Below are 16,978 nucleotides of genomic sequence, written 5' to 3'. Positions count from 1 at the left end.
TAAAGTGTACACTACAAATGATTTTCTCTTTTCTCAAAAAAATGTTAGTAAAATTAAGATGTTCCAAATTCAAACTCTAGTCAGAAATATGGAGTTAAAACTGACAAAATGAAATTGAAAAGCAAAATATAAGCTGAATAAAAATTCAAGAAATTTATTGGGATGGAAAAAAATTGATCCAAGCAGTGGTTTATATAAAAAATATTATGGGTTTTAGGTTAACCACCAGTCCTGCCAGAGCCAAGGGTGCAAGTTTCGTTCATAGAAATATGAGTGTACTCTAGTCTAATAATGAGAAACTTATTTTCCTCTCCTGCTAAGTTAAGGCTCTTATAGATGATTTGCAAACTCCTTTTAGAAGTATAATTCTATATCTAGAAGTTCTAAACTTGCAGGAGGCAGGAGAGTCGCTTGAAGTATAGCCTCACCTACATAACCTGGGCTACATGAGTGCCTGCCTATGGAAAAGGAAAAGACCCATAGGAAAAATATGTTGATTTCAAGAAAGCAGGTTTGTCTGCTTAACTTTATACTCTCGGGGGTAGGGAGGGCCTGCTTGCGATGCCCTGCCCTCACCTTAGATGCCTATCCAAATGTGGTGATGACAGAACAGCCTTTCTCACGTCTATTTCATACCATGGGAAGCTTCACACAGAACTACTTTTCTTGAGTGATGAACTGGAGCGACTAGTCCTTCCTGAAGTTTGTCTGATCCGCACATTTTTGATGAGCTGGCCTGTCATTCCACTGTCTTGCAGTAGCTCTGCAGGACCCATCCCAAGCTGACTGGCTGCCTGTTGACATTTGGTAATCAAGGATTTCAGAGGAAGGCATCAAGGTTGATGTGAGGCAATACTGGAAAGGCCTGGAAAGGCCTGGTATACAGGGCTCTCAGTTACGTCTTGCCTTACGGAGGCTGAGGGCGGGCATGGGTGCGAGCTTTGGCTCGGTGTAATAGGCTGGCTGACATGGTTTGTGGAAGACCAATGATCCTTACTTCACCAAGGGTGTTCCCAGTTCTTCCTAAACTATAAACTGGCATTTTCAGACATTAAAACATCTTCTAAGACTGTAAAAGAGGCCAAATCTCTGGGGAAAGCTTCAATAAAAATAGAATTCCAAACTGTTCACCTGGCATCTTTATCTAGCTGACAAAAATCTGTAGGTTGGGTCAGAAAGTCCGTCTCTCCTTGTTCCCCTGTGAATCAAGTGTATACTCTTGGGCAAGCCAGTTAACAACCCTGGGCCCCATTTCCTTACTTCAGGATAAGGAGGAACCCATCCTTGTGCCACTTCAAGACGGGAGGAACAAACGTAGGCTGTCATGGTTTGTAGAGGACCCTGACTTTGAGGTGAGTTCCATGGCCTGCAGGGAAGAAGCCTTGATATGGGTTTGGAGGTGACCTCTGTGATGTCAGTCAGAGGGTGGGACCCCAAACCTTGAAGGACACATCCAAAGGGCAACCAGCAGGAGGTGAGATCACAGGACTCCCACTTCTTATCTCAGGCAAGTCCCTTCTAGGTGTTGGCTGAAGTGCTTAGTCACTTTCTTAATTCTGTCAGGCACAAGAGGTCACAGCGGGTGGGGTACTGGCCTATGTGTCATGTTCCTAATGCTCTGAGAAGAAATGGACAAGGAGGAGAAAAACCAGAAGAGGACTTTAGTTTTTAATTTTTATTTTATCTTATTTTTTTTGAGACAGTGTTCTTAAACTTGTGATCCCCCTGCCGCAGTCTCACGTTCCAGGATTACAGGTGAGCACCACCATACCCCGCTTCCCAGGAGGAGTCTTTGTAGCAAGTTATTCCCAACTGATGGCCCCACTGTCTTCCAGGTTAAAAACCCACAGAAGCCAAGGACAGCTGGGCTGCAGCCTCACAGGCCCTTTCACTTCCTCGGCACCACAGCTGCCAACTTCAGTAAGGAAAGAAAAATGTTTTAAAGTTTTTCTCATGTAGCCTAGGTTGGCCCCAAACCTGACATATAGCAAAGACTGGCCTGGGACTCCTGGCCCTCCTCTAAGGCTGCCTCTAACTTCTGAAAGGCTGGGAATGTAAATATGCTAACCCATACGTGGTGGAAGAGAGGGTCTTTAATGAAGAGGACAAGTGGAAGAGATGCTAAAGTTGAACTTTTCATAGAAAGTTTCAGAGGGTATATCGATTTTTATATTGGGGAGATATTTGTTATTATGGTAAAATATGCTCTTTGGTTATTTTAGGCCTCAGAGAGTGTACAGTGGTAGGGCCGTCTCTGATAAGTCCAGGTCTGGCCTTGAGCTGATGTCAGCCACCAGCTCTCTTATGGGAGTGAGTTCCAGATTATTCTATAGGGCCATCCTTGAAGCTGGGTTTGGCTTCTCTAGGAAATACCCTAGATTACCAGACACACAGGAAGTTCTGTGGTCATCGCTCTCCCTGCTCTCCTTTGCCACTGCGGCTCTTTCGTTTTCATCTGTTTGCCTCTGGTCACTCATCTCGATTATTGGGCACTGACTTTTTGGCTCATTCCAAGCTTTTTAAAATTTATTTATTTATTATTATTATTACCTTTTAGACAGGCTCTCCTGTCACTCAGGTTGGCCTCAGACTTGCTAGGTAGAAAGTGCTGACCTCGAGGGGCTTTGGTGAAGGTTTAAGAAACCTTTCCATTTTCTGTGCCTTCGAGTGTGTCTGTGCACCATGTGTGTGCAGTGCCCTCAAACAGAAGAAAAGCACATTAGGTTCCCTGGAACTGGAGTTGCAGATGATCGTCAGTGGCTGTGGGGTGGCTGGTAGGAATCGAACCCAGGTCCTCTGGAAGGAAGAACAGCTAAGCCATCTCTCCAGCCCTGACATTGAGTTCTTGATTATTCAGGTTCCACCTCCCCAGCTCCTGGATTATAGGCATCAGCCAAAATGGCCAGTTTATGGCAGGGACTGAACCCTGGGTTTGTATGCTGGGTGAACACTCTACCCGATGAGCTGCAGCCCTGGGCTGCCGTTGTAACCATTTTCCTTCACTGGCTGTTGTCTAGCCCTTTTTGGTCAACTGTGGTCAACACTTTCTGCTGTCCAGCATTTGCTCTTTACCTGAGCTCCAAACCCCAAACCTCCATTCCTGGACTACCTATAGATCATCCCTTTAGGTCATTGTTTTATAAAATGAATAATATGTTCAAAAACATTTTGGGGGGGGGGGAGACACAAACCAGGTCCTTGTATGATGTCTCTGTCCCGTCAATAACCCACTGAATCATTTAGACTCAAATCTTCTTTGATCTCTCTTGTTGCTCTCAGCCGATCAGCCCCAAAGACAAACAGATTTTCCTTCACATTTTAATCTTGTTTGTCTTTCCCTCCCCCTCCCCCATTTCTATGTACTTACCATCTATGACATTTATCTAAGGTCTTGCCTACCCTTTCCCAGAGTCCATTTCCTGTGACCAGCTGAAGCTCGACCTAGACGTATCCTCATTAATCTCATCATGCGTGTTCAAAATCCTGAAGTTCTTCCCTGTCCCTGCTTTTCGCTCTTCCTGGGCTGTTGACATTTTCCACAGTTTGATCCTATCTGGGCAATACCTCTGCCAGGTGGTTATATTGTAATGGAAAGTTTAATAGCTTTGGGATAGAGCTGCTGACCTTGCGCAATTGGTGTCTTGGATCCTTATTTGCAAAATGTGGATAACAATGCCTATGTCATAGAGAACATAAAGAGATTTAATTAGATAATATGTGTGGAGGCAGTTTAGCTTTGTGCTCAGGACCCACGTTTGAAATGACTCACTTGGCTTACACCCAGACATTTCCACTTACTAATTATGTGACCTAGAGCAAATTCCTGACCTCTCTGGAGTTTGTCTTTTTCCTTTGTAAAGTGGGGATTCTAGCAGTGCTAACACAAAGGTCCGTGGTAAAGGTAAGGTGATTTAGTATATGCAAAGTGCCTAACATAGTACCTGGCACACTGTGAATTTTAGCAGATTAAGCTATTGTTACATTGTGGCCAGAAACCCAGTCCAATGTTTGGCATATAATCAACACTTATATGTTTACTGAATTTGTTAATAACTCTTGTAGCCCATCCTGGTCTCAAACTACCTGTGTAGCTAATTGAAGTTGACCTTCTGACCCTCCTTCCTCCACCTTCCAGTTGCTTGGACATGAACATACCATGCATGGTGCCTGTGGAACTTTGGGAGGGAACCTAAGGCCTCATGAATGCTAAGCAAACACTACCTCTCTAGCCCCTGAATTAATCTCATTGCTAGTCTTCTTTCCTACAAGATCTTGCTAAGTACAGTCTCACACACCCTCTCCCAAGACAGGCTAACTAATTCCATTTTCATCCATGTATTTTCATCGTTTTTGCCCTTAGTTGTGATTTTCCTCAGTTTTAGAGTGTCATAATCTCTCTTTGCTATCAAAATTCTGGTTCTGTAATGTCAGTCCTAATCCTGCCTCCATGAAACTTTCCCTCATCATTTCTGGGATCACCAAAGTTTCAATTTCCTGAACCAATTACCAGTCTCTTTTTCTGTTTCTCTTTTTTCTTCTTTTCCTTTTCTCTTCCTCCTCCTCCTATCAAAACCTCAGGCCTGCCTCAAACTTTTCATCCTCTGCCCCAGCCTCCTAAATGCTAGGAATGCAATATTAGCCACCATATTGGGCTCCAGTTACTCTTGCTTTAGCACTTGATGGTAATATCCTGATGGAAATACTTAGCTTCTGTTTCCTGTGTGCTGGTTTTGTCTTCAAATAGTTTAGGAAATATTCTCCAATCTAGCACTGTTTCAGAATACATATACTAATATAATACTAAACATATAGTAATTATTTAACTTATGTCACATCATCTTTTGGGATAAGATTCCCATATTATATTTAAGGTATGTATTTATCAGGTTTCTCTAGAGTCACAGAATTTATGGAATATATCTACATATTAAGGAATTAGAACGACTTATAGTCTGCAGTCCAACTAACCCAGCAATGGGCAGCTGTGGATGATAAGTCCAAGGATTTAGTATCGCTCAGTCACGCGAGGGTAGGTGGTTCAGCTGGTCTTCTGTATAGGCTGCAATCCTGAAGAAGTAGGTTCCAACACATGTGCTGGCAGGTAAGCACAAGCAGGCGAAGAATGAACCCTTCCTCTTTCCATTGTCCTTACCTAGGCCTCCGGCAGAAAGTATGGTCCAGATTAAAGGTGTGGACTACCACGCTTGGACCTAAGTTTTTCTTTACTTGGAACTTGCTCTGCCCCAGGGCTGGCTTTGAACTCATAGATCTGCTTGCTTCTGTCTCCTGAGATTAAAGGCATGTACCACCTTGCCTGGACCTAAGCTTTTCATGGCCACTATGCTTCAAGATCTGGATCACAGGTGTGCCCACCAGTTTTGGATTGTAGTTCATTCCAAATGTAGTCAAGTTGACAATCAGGATGAGCCACCACAGGGTAGGATTTGATACTTAGATTTTCTCTTTCAAGGAAGGGTCCAGAATTCTGGAATAATTTTCCAGATCTTGGGTCTTATCAATGGATTGGTGTGTGAGAGATGCAGAATGGTTTGGCTAAGTAGTTCCTTCCGTATAAGACAAGGGCTGGAGCCTCTGAGGGTCAAAGGGTTGGAAAAATACTTAAGCCTAGGTGCCCTGCAGGTGGAGGGCCAGAGACGGACCCTTGCTGGTGCAGACAGGGAAGTGTCCCCGTAGATCTGGCTCTTGTCACAACCGGCTTTGCCTCTCACACTTTCTCAGGCTCCTTACACCTTTACACAACATTGGCCCAATTGAGAAACTGGTTCTGCTTGAAACTTCCCATGGCCTGAAGCAAGTAACCATGACGGTGTTTGCATACCAGTGGGGTTTTACCCTCCTGTAAGTGCCAATAAGGATGAAGTGGCATTTAGATGACGTGATATGAAGGACAGCATTGCAGCCTGCACAGCCCAGAATGTTTGAACTATGTGAAAGGTTCATACCAGATTTCACAATATACAGAAGGCCAAGAGAGCCTAGCCCATAGTACAAGGTGAGCAGCACCCCGTCCCGGTTCTCATGGGGCTCTCCGCTTCCCTTTACCTCCCCCTTCTCTGCACTCATGCACCCGTGGTCTGGGCCACTTGGTTCAGTTTTGCATTATACTTTTTTCTTTCCAAGGTAGCTGTGTTTCTCAGCTAGCTGTAATTTCCCGAAGAACATAGACTATATCCTATACTTCTTTACTGCCTGGCTGAGCCTCAACTATAATTTAACTAGAGAACACAATAAAATATCATCAATAAATGCTGCTTGACTTGAAATGAACATTCATTTTAAAAAAAGGTCCACAAAAAAAGAGGAATCAGAGGATTTAAAAAAAAATTGTGTGTATGTTTGCATATATGTATGTTAGAGACAGGATCTCACTCTATAGCCCAGGCTGACCTGAAACTCACTATGTAGACAAGGCTGGCCTTGATTGAAGAGTACTGTTCCTGCTTCAGCCTCCTGAGTACTGAGATTACAGGCCTGAAGCAGACATTGTTATTTGTGATGGTAACAACAGTGGTAGTGTCCTTAGACACTGTATTGGTGCTTTCCTAGGTAAGAGAAAAGAGGTTCCACCCCATACTCAAGGCCCCTTCCATGTCTTATGTTCCCTTTCCAACCACAAAGCCATAGAGTTAGAGCTTGAGGAGCTTCAGAGACTGTTTAATTCAACTCTCTCATTTCGTAGCTGGAAGCAAATAAGAGCAGCTGATTGGGGTGGAGAAGCTGTGTTTAGGCTTCACTGTCATTGTGGGATATCTCTCATCTTTAGAGCCTCAGCTCTTCAAGTTTAAAGTGAGGAGAGTAAAGCTTATACATGTGATTGCTGTGGGAATTAAGTGCTAGGCATACCAACAGTGCTGGGCCACAGGAGATGCTCAATGCTCTTGACCAACTCTTCTTTCTCTTGCGTGTCCTTCCCAAAGGTAGAAAACAGTGTAGCATTGTCCTGCGCTGTTTTTCAAGCCAGTTCCCCCTTTGATCTCCTGCTAAGCCAGCCTCCCAGCCACTAGGAAACCGAGTCAAGCATTGACACATTATTTTCACTGGATATTTGTCTAAAATTATCTTGAGTGCATCTGTATAACTTGAAATAAAGGAATTCAGAAGATAGGAGTTCTGAGCTCTAGAGAGAAATCAAAGGTCTCAAAGCTTGCCCTTTGCTAACTACATGGTTTGTTCCTGATGAAGTGTTCATGGCTTTTTGCCCTCTCTTTTTTCCCTTGGAAGAAAACCCACCTCTGATATATTTATGCGATCGGCCTTGCAACCTGATATTTTTCACCTGTCTGAGGACAGGCTCTGTTGTTCATTCATCAATCAACTGAAGCTGAACTGAAAGCGCTGCTGTGGAGGTTGTTAAACAATCCCGATGGAATGGTGACGACCATCGAGCATTGGTAGGGCTGCTTAGTCTCAGAAGCAGCAGCATCGTTCATAAAAATGAGTGGCTAATAGTAAACCTTTCTTTCCCTCATTGGACAAGTTTTAATGGGATAACTGTTTAGAGATTTGTAGTTTGTTAACATTCATTGTGTTTGGTTGTAAATATTTTTTTGTGTGAAGCAGAATCAGATTATACCAGAAAAAAATCTTATGATAGAGTTTAAGAATTTTCAAATTAGCATTGACAATTCATCATTTAGTGAATGCAAGGCAAAGAGACAAGGCAGGGGCCAGCTTGGCGGGCAATTTCTTTGTGGAGGATGTAGGAAGTAGAACATTGGCCTTCCAAAGTACTTATATTCTAGTCTTCAGACGCTGGACTACATTAGGTTACAAGGAAAGGAGACTTAAAGCTGCAAAGGCAATTCCAATTTCTAATTGCTGAGGCGATTGGTAAAACGCTTTGCTTTGCAAACACAAAGACCCAAGTCTGGGTTCCTAGCAGTGGTCCAAGCCAGTGAGATGACTCAATGAAAAAAAAGCTCTTGATGCACAAGTTAGATAACCTGAATTCAATCTTTGGAACCTAAGGTAGTAAGAGAGAACCCACTTCCTGAAGTTAACCTTTGACCTTAACTCAGTAATCATGTCATTGGTGCATGAGCATCCATTTGCACATTATGTGCACATAAACACAGCATATCAAGCTAAAGCAAGAATGCTGGCTATATGCATTTGTAGTTGCAGTGCCATCGAGGTCCTGACAGGCAGATCCCAGAGCTTCTTGGGCAGTTAGCTTCATTGAAGGGGTAAAGTTCAGGTACAGTGAGAGACCTGCTGTCCCCAAACAGGGTGGGGAACTGAGGAAACAAGCATATGAACACACATGAACAGTCACAGGAATGAGTGTATACACACACACACACACACACACACACACACACACACAGAGAGAGAGAGAGAGAGAGAGAGAGAGAGAGAGAGAGAGAGAGCTTTTTCCAGGTAGAACAAAATAAGAGCCTTTAACATAGTGGTTTTCAACCTTCCTAACACTGCAACCCTTTAATACAGTTCATGTTGTGCTGACATCCAACCATAAAATTATTTTGTTGCTACTTCAAAACTGTAATTTTGCTACTAGTATGAAATCATAATGTAAATTGTCTGATATGCAGGCTATCTAATATATGACTGAAGTGAAAGGATCATTCAACTCCAACCCCTCCCATGGGTCTTGATCCACAGGTTGAGAACCACTGCCTTCACAGAAGTAAGGCAAAACAAGAGAGAACCTTGGGACTAAGAGTTATAGGCAGGGGTGAGCTGCTATGTGAGCACTGTCCGCTGAAGGAGCAGTGAGTACTCTTAACCGTGGAGTCATGTCTCTTGCCCCTAAGTTTTATTCTTAATTTGTGATCTAGTCTCAACATCTATAAGAACAGTAACAGCAATATTTAATATGAGTGTTTGCATTCCTGCGCTTTTGCTCAGTGTTCTCCATGCCTCCATGTCTCCATATCTCCATGTTTGATCCTCTAACATTGTTGACGCCATCTATCAATGAGGAATTTGGAGCCTGTGGAGAGTGGTAACGTCTAGGGCTTTCATTACTCATCTTCACCACCTTCCGTGGCAAATGTCACTAGCCTTTTCAGTTCTCTTTCTGCAGTGTATCTTGGGTTTGCCCCTTTCTTTCATGGTCACTGTCACTGTGTCAGTCTTATTTCTTTTTGATTTATGCCTGAGTTGTTGCCATGGCCAGCATGGTGTCCCTTGCTTCAAAATTCCCTCCCTTAGTTTCTCTGATATGCTCTGGTCAGATTGAGGCAACCCAAATTCTACTTTAAAAAAAAAAAAAAAAGATTTATTTTTTATTTATTTTATGTGTATGAGTACACTGTAGCTGTACAGATGGCCGTGAGCTATCATGTGTGTGGCTGCTGGGAATTGAACTCAGGACCTTCTGCCGGCCGCACTTGCTCTGGCCTGCTCACTCTGGTGTAATTCATTGTAGCTGTCTTCAGATGCACGGGAAGAGGGCGTCAGATCTCATTACTGGTGATTGTGAGCCACCACGTGGTTGCTGAGATCCGAACTCAGGACCTTCGGAAGAGCAGTCAGTGCTTTTAACCGCTGAGCCATCTTGCCAGCACACCCAAATTCTACTTTTATCCCTGGTGTCTCGACATTCACACTTTTAAGATGGAGAAAAGATACTCAAATGTCCCTGAAAGCATCTTTGGATAGTGTGGCAATGACACTATTTTCTATGGAAATTAAATAACATATTAAAAGGAAAAGGAGAAAAAATGTTAAAATACACATTGAAATCACAGGACAAGGTGTATAATACAAATAAACAACTACTGTAGTCTATACATGTATAGTTCAAATTTGCTTTGTCTCAGTCTTGGTAAGCTGATAGTAGTAATAAGACCATCTCAAATAAGTAAGTTCATTTTTGGAGACAAAGATTTATATGAAAGATAAGTTACTTGGGGTTGAAGAGACGGCTCAGCTGTTGAGAGCACTGCTGCTCTAGCAGAGGACGTGGGCTCGATCCCGAGCAACCACAAGGAAGCTCACAAACATCTGTAACTCCAGTTCCAGAGGATCCAATGCCCTCTTCTGACCTTTGATCTCACCAGTCTTGCATGTGGTGCACATATGTACATGAGGCAAACACTCATAAAAGACATTACGTAATATTTTCCACATATTTATAAACTTTATTGTGACTATTATAATAAATGACTATATTAAAATAATTTTAAGAAGAAAAGACAAATACCATGAAAGGAAATGCTAATACTGTGTGGTTATCAGATGGCTACAGTGGTCATTTCCAGTGCCTAAACTTATTAAATCCTGGCACTGGAAACCTTGACTGTTTATCATTTTTATTTGTCAGTTATGCCTCAGTGAAGTTGAAGATGGGGATCGACATCATGCCACAAAAAGATGTGAGCATTGGATGAGGTGGTCCTTTCCCATGTCTGTGAGGCAGAGACTCATTTCAACCTGCTTGTCTTAGCCTGCTGAGGGCTGAGCTTATGGGTAAAGTACACCAGAACAGGTAAAAACGATTTTTACTTTCTTCTTTACAATGTGTACAACTTAACTTTCTATACTACATATGTATAGTTTTATAATAAAAATTATATATAGTTTTATGATAAAAATAAAATTCCCATCATTTCCCATTAGTTACAACATATAAATTCTTTGGCTTGGTCCTAAGGTAATCAATCTAGCTCCAAATTGTTCCCCAGACTTTACACTATTGCAGTCAAGTGCTGTTTCGACACACTTCACTTCTGTTTCTCCAGCCGTGCTTGTTTCTCCTTCCTGGAAGGAGCTTCCTCATTCTCTGCACCCCAGTTCAGTCTGGGGGTCATCATCTAGGTCGGTTCTACATGAGAAGTTTCCTAAGGCGGAAGGAGAGGGATGTGGTAGTTACCATGCTGCCGTCCGTACAGGTACTTAGTGCTTTACTTGGTACAGGATTTAAACCTCACAGTGACTCAGAGGGCTTGGTGTCAATACCTTCTACATGTCCCCCATGTTCCCCCGGCTTTGTAGCTGGCTAGTTCCAGATCCTCTGCAGCTTCCATTTGGGTCACAAGCTCCGCAGAGTGTATTCTAAGAGTTCCATGTTATTTGGAACTCATATTCTGTATTTTATCTTCTAAACAAATTGGTCTCATGGGGAAAATTGAGTTTAGTTTCACTTCTTATTTCCACTTATGTGTCCTTGCAAAGCTCCTTGATTTTTTTCCCAGTCTCTGTTTTTTTCAATGTAAAATCATAAAAATAAGCTGTGTATGGGGATACCTATCTGTAATCCCAGCGCTTGGGGAAACTGAGGTAGGGTGACTACAAGTTTGAGGCCAGACTGGGCTACGAGTCTGAGAATAACCTGGGCTACAAAGGCAGAATCCCTTTCATAAAGGCTGTTATGAGGGTTAAAATCCAGTACAAGCCAGATGTGGTATTACACACATTCCAGTAGCTGGGAAGTCGGACCATCAACACAGGAAAAAAAGTATTTTCAGCACTTCACCTATTATTTATATATATTATATACAATAAATACATATTTATTTAATAATTATATATATATATATATATATAATTATTTACTATTTTGTTTTACTTGCCAGAAATGCTCTTGGCCAGAACCCCAAACTTGGATTCTACATAATACTAAAAAGAACGCTTTGGAGGTCAGTCATGGTAGTCATCCTATAATTCCAGCAAGCTGGAGACTAAAATAGCAGGATTAGTGAAATTCCAGGCCAGCCTGGGCTACAGAGTAAGCTTCTGTCACAAAACATGAAACAAACACGCAAACGAACATGGAGCATGTCTGGTTAGATTTGAGGCAGGTAAATGTGTGTGCTGCTAAGCCTGACGACCTGAGTTTGTCCAATAGGCCCACATGTGGACAGTGAGTCATTTGGCAATTGCTCTCTGACCTTTACAAGTATACCAAGGTTCACGCCTATTATGTAAATAAACAAATGTGAAAACAAACAAACAAACATACCAAACACCCATAGAATACTAACAGGAGCAAGATGATCATTGTGACCTTGTAGGGCTTCAATGTTCTACACTTATGCTTTACTGGGTATTATCCTGTTTTTCTCAAGCCTTTTTATAAGAATGTTATCTCATTCTTCCCATTCTTTCTACTTCTAGTTCATTGAAATCCTGACACCATAAGACAGTTTTCTGTGAAACACCCTCTGCCAGCTCCTTGTTAAGCCAAAGGCAGACTTGACAGACAGTCCTGACAGAGGCCATCTTCATGAAGGGGGCAGTGGCACTGGCTCTGATGCTCGAGACAGTCTCCCTCTGTGGCATAAGTTCGCTTTTAGCTTTCCTCTTGCCATAGTCTCTTTTAAAGTGTCTTATTGTGTGTGTGTGATGAGTGTGTGCACAGACATGCCTCGTGTCGGTTAAAGTGTCTTATTGTGTGTGTGTGTATGAGATGAGTGTGTGCACAGACATGCCTCATGTCGGTTAAAGTGTCTTAGTGTGTGTGTGTGTGTGTGTGTGTGTGTGTGTGTGTGTGTGTGTGTGTGATGAGTGTGTGCACAGACATGCCTCATGTTGGTTGTGGAGACTAGGAGTCCATTCTTCCCTTGTGTGCCCCAGGCCTTTTACCCAGACCGCCACCATGCTGGTCCAGCCAGCGTCTCAAGTGCCAGAATTCTCTGTGTACCTGTGGATCACCATACCTGGTTAGACCAGAACATTGAAAAAAAAAATAACATTTTTTTTTCCCCTGAGATAGGGGACTCCTTATATAGCTCTCACTGGCCTAAAACTCTGAAAATCCTGTCTTCACTTTTTGAAAAACAGGTGCATGTCATAGCTTTCCATATTTAATTCCAACTAAATATTTTGGTACTCCTATTTTATGCTAAGAACAACAGTAAATGGACATGCGCTGAAGTGAAAATGGTCTCTTTTATGTTATCTGGTTTTTAGATCTTGGAGCCCTTGCTTTTCTGAGTATGAGTTCTTTGTTGGGCTTTAGGGAATCCAGCACTAACTTAGTCCTGTATGTGTGGGTATTGTTGTTGTTAATTCTTCCTGGAATTTTGCCAGGAATTGCTTTAATTTTGTAGGCTGCTTTGGAGAAGAATTGGAGGGCAGAAGATTTGGAGAATTGCTATACTTCTTGAATATTACTAAATTGGTTCTTCCAGTCCCTGAATATGGCAAGCCATTCTAAGCAGGCTTTCATTAAATATTTTTCATGAAGATCTTATAATTCTGAGCCTACCTCTTGTACATAGTTTTTTATGTTCTATTAGCTTATGCTTTAAAAGTTCATATTCTTTCTTCTTGCCCACCACTGTAACTCTAGACACCTGGAGGCTACAGAGTTCAAGGTCATCCTCAGTTTGATGTTAGTCTTTGGTACTTGAGACTCTTATTTTAACACAGCAACTAAGAGGTTAACATCTTTGGTATCAGTGTGTGTGTGTGTGTGTATGTGTGTATGTGTGTGTGTGTGTGTGTGTGTGTGTGCAGTGAGGGAGGAGAAATGGAGAAATGTTCCTTTCAGTAAAGTAAGTTTGATCAATGGTTTTTCTTTACCCCACTGGTCTAGTGTTTATCCTACCATTCAAGTGCCTCTATTATGTGCCTCTGGATTTCTTTAATTTGACTTTATATCTAATTGCTAAAAATCAAGTCTCGGGCTGGTGAGATGGCTCAGCGGGTTAAGAGCACTGACTGCTCTTTTGAAAGTCCCGAGTTCGGATTCCAGCAACCATGTGGTGGCTCACAACCACCTGCAATGAGATCTGACTCACTCTTCTGGTGTGTCTGAAGACAGCTACAGTGAAGTACGCTGAAGCAAGCGGGGCTGTCCTGAGTTCAATTCCCAGCAACCACATGATGGCTCACGGCCATCTGTACAACCACAGTGTACTCATACACATAAAATAAATAAATCTTAAAAAAAAAAAATCAAGTCTCTTAATATGGGAAGGATCTACTCCTTTGTCACCTGAACATGCCTTATTCATTTAATTTCCAGATCTCTGCTTATGCCATCTCCCCTGTTAAATAGTCCTTTCATACCTATAACCCAGTGCTCAGAAAGCTGAGGCAGGTTTGCTGTGAGTCTGAGACCATAGCAGAGACTGGGTTGTATAGTGAGTTCCAGGCCAGCCTGGGCTACAGAGTGAGAACCTGTCTTTAAAAATAAGTCTTTTTACTGAGTTTTTTTTTTTTTAAGATTTATTTATTTATTTTATGTATGTGAGTACACTGTAGCTGTACAGATGGTTGTGAGCCTTCATGTGGTTGTTGGAAATTGAATTTTAGGACCTCTGCTTGCTCTGGTCAACCCCGCTCGCTCTGGTTGGCCCACTTGCTCCAGTCAGTCCCACTTGCTCAGTCTCTGCTCACTCCAGCCCAAAGATTTATTTATTATTATACATAAGTACACTGTAGCTGTCTTCAGACATGCCAGAAGATCTCATTATGGGTGGTTGTGAGCCACTATGCGGTTGCTGGGATTTGAACTCAGGACCTTTGGAAGAGCAGTCAGTGCTCTTACCTGCTGAGCCATTTTGCCAGCCCCGAGGGTTTTTTCTTTTTTAATCACAAACTAAACTTTAATTATTCTCTAAGGAGGTTAGAACTGTTCCTGAAATGCCTTTCCTTAAAAACAAACAAAAAACCAAACCCACAGGTGGATTGGTAGTGCACTCCTTTAATCCTAACACTTCCAAGACAGAGCCAAGCAGATGTCTGTGAATTCAAAGCCAGCCTGGTCTATATATTGAATTCCAGGATATCTATAGCTACATAGTGAGACCCTGTCTCAACCTTCTCACTCCCAAACTGTTCTTTTATCTCTCATCTTTTCCCCTCTAGATTCATGATGATGATGATAATGATGATGATTAAAGACTAGATGTCAAAGTGTTGCCATGGCTGACCTGGAACCCTCTATGTAGACTAGGCTGGACTTGAACCCACAGAGATCTGTTGGCCTTTTCCACCTGAATGCTGAGATTAAAGGCCTGCATCACCATCCAGCTTTATTTTTATTCTTTTATTCTCATTATGCAGTCTATGCGCCTCTACCTTCTGACCTGTAAACTCTTTTAACCCTATTGTATGCTACTCATTCATTAATGCAGTCCTCTTGAAGACCATATCCAGAGAAGATGCCCCTAGAATGGCTCTCATAGTACCACACACAGGAGAGACATTTCACTTTGTCTAAATAAAGGAAGAGGCAATTATAGCAGAGCCCTTGGAGTTGTCCGAGTCTTTTATCTTGGCGAGAGTCGCGCTCTGCACTTCTACTACAAGGACTCTATTCCTTCCTTCAATCAATCCCACCACTTCTCCCTAGGAAGGCTGAAGATGCAGATCCTTTGCAAGTACTCCTCTCCCACCTTCCAAAAGCAGGCTTCTGGGTGGTTGTCAGCTCAGTGCCGCTGCAGTACCACGTCCTGCCACGAGAGGACAGGGAGCCGCCAGACACTCCCCCTCCACTCAAATCTGCAAGAGGTCAAAGGCACCCCCTCCTCTAGGCTGGGTCTGCTTCTGCACGTGCAGCTTGATGTCTTCTGCTGTTCTCAACCTCCAAATGGGCTCCCTTTTTCACTCTGGAAGACGATCTGAAGTACCCGGAGGCATAGTCCATAATGGTTAGCTTAAATGATTAATGATTGCCAGTCTTAACGGATGCACCTTTGTTGCAGGGTTGAAAGGTGGGTGAGTACGAACAGAAAGCCTTTCTAACCCACTCCAGATGTGCTCCTCACTTCTTTTGCCGCCTTTAAAATGGCCACCTAGGCAGTGTCCACATCGGTTCACCTCAACATACTGCCTTGAAGGGCCAGACTCCTTACTTCAGTACCCTGCAGATGACGAGTTTGGAGGGGTAAACCTCTTCCTACACAGGAGTCCACTCGAAGTGTGCTTTTCTGTCACTAATCTCATCTTTGTTATGTGATATCCACGTGAGTCCTTCTTAGAAGCCGCTTCATGCTCGAGAAAGTTCAAAGAACACTGGAATAAAGCTTCGATTGTCCCTATTCAGTTGCTGAGAGTGGTTGTCGCCACCTCAGGTCTCTCGTTTTCCAAAGTATGTAGTGTCTCAAAACAAAGCTACTTTGAAAAGAAGGGAGGAAAAAAAGAAAGCGAAAACGAAACAAAACAAACAAAAAACCCAAACCCATTTAAGACTTGGAGTTAAAGTAGGCTCAAGTAGGTCTTGCATCTTGAGAGGAAGTGAACTCTGGTTTGACGTAAAGATGAGGCTGTACCACCGATACAGAAAATACTAATTTTAAGTGTAAGGGCGTTTTGCCTTCATGTTTGTGTGTGCACCCCATGTGTGTCAGCAGAGGGCATCAGATCCCCCGGAACTGGAGCTACAGATGGTTGTGAACTGCCCTGTGGGTGTTGGGAATCGAGCTCCTAACCGTCCTAAAATACCTTTAACGTCTTATTACATTTTATTTATTTATGTGTGTAGCGGGGGTGGGGGACGGACGGCATGTGGACTGAGGACAACTTTCAAAGGCGGTTCTCTCCACAGCATGGACCCTTTACTTGAGCCATCCCGAGGGCACGCAGAAAAGATTTTTCTAAAATAATTCTTGACTGCGTTTACCATCAAAAGACGCATTCGCGTGTAGGGTCTTTCAAGGACGAAGGCGCAGGTGAAATGTCTGACAACACCGGGGTGCAATTTTCCTTAAAGTACCTGTAACTTCCCTCTCGCGAGGAAAGCACCGGATTTGGGATTCCGGAACCTTCTCACAAAGGGATTGCAGCAGTCTCAGATCACCTTGGTTTCGGTTCCCGAGCCTGGGGGGTTTGGAGGAAGTCTGGGGAGCGACCCCAGCGCGGGCCGGCGGCCTCCAGACCCGGATTCCCGGGCCGCGAACACGCAGCGACGAGGCGCAGCAAGCAGCTGACCGGCAGTGGACGGCGCGCGGCGTTGGGCTCTCAGTCCTCCCGGTGCCTCCGGAGCGTCCGGCTCGCCCGGACCAGCGCCGAGGGGCGGGGCGGGCCCCGTGCGGCCCCGCCC

The 16,978-nt window shown here is 43.3% G+C and overlaps 2 long non-coding RNA genes across 3 annotated transcripts in view; both read right to left on the bottom strand.

The window, feature by feature from the left end:
• Window positions 1-1,660: 1,660 nt before the first annotated feature.
• Window positions 1,661-16,978, bottom strand: part of LOC116099698 — a 15,697-nt gene continuing 379 nt past the window's right edge. Inside the window, exons 2-4 of one of the 2 annotated variants that reach the window (XR_004122350.1) lie at window positions 3,368-3,676; window positions 2,551-2,698; window positions 1,661-1,915 (exon numbers count right to left, since the gene is read on the bottom strand). This is a non-coding gene — a long non-coding RNA (uncharacterized LOC116099698). Of the gene's footprint in view, window positions 1,916-2,550; window positions 3,677-16,978 lie in introns of both variants that reach the window. The other variant, XR_004122349.1, reaches the window with a different exon arrangement.
• On the bottom strand, window positions 10,107-16,940 carry LOC116099699. Its single transcript, XR_004122351.1, has 2 exons — window positions 15,333-16,940; window positions 10,107-10,826 (listed from the first exon to the last, which is right to left on the bottom strand). It is a non-coding gene; the product is annotated as an uncharacterized LOC116099699 (long non-coding RNA).

The sequence above is a fragment of the Mastomys coucha genome, unplaced genomic scaffold, assembly GCF_008632895.1.
Source record: "Mastomys coucha isolate ucsf_1 unplaced genomic scaffold, UCSF_Mcou_1 pScaffold20, whole genome shotgun sequence".
NCBI classification, from domain to species: Eukaryota; Metazoa; Chordata; class Mammalia; order Rodentia; family Muridae; genus Mastomys; species Mastomys coucha.
The sequence above is the reverse complement of the archived record's forward strand: the minus strand, read 5'-3'. Positions and strand labels throughout refer to the sequence as shown.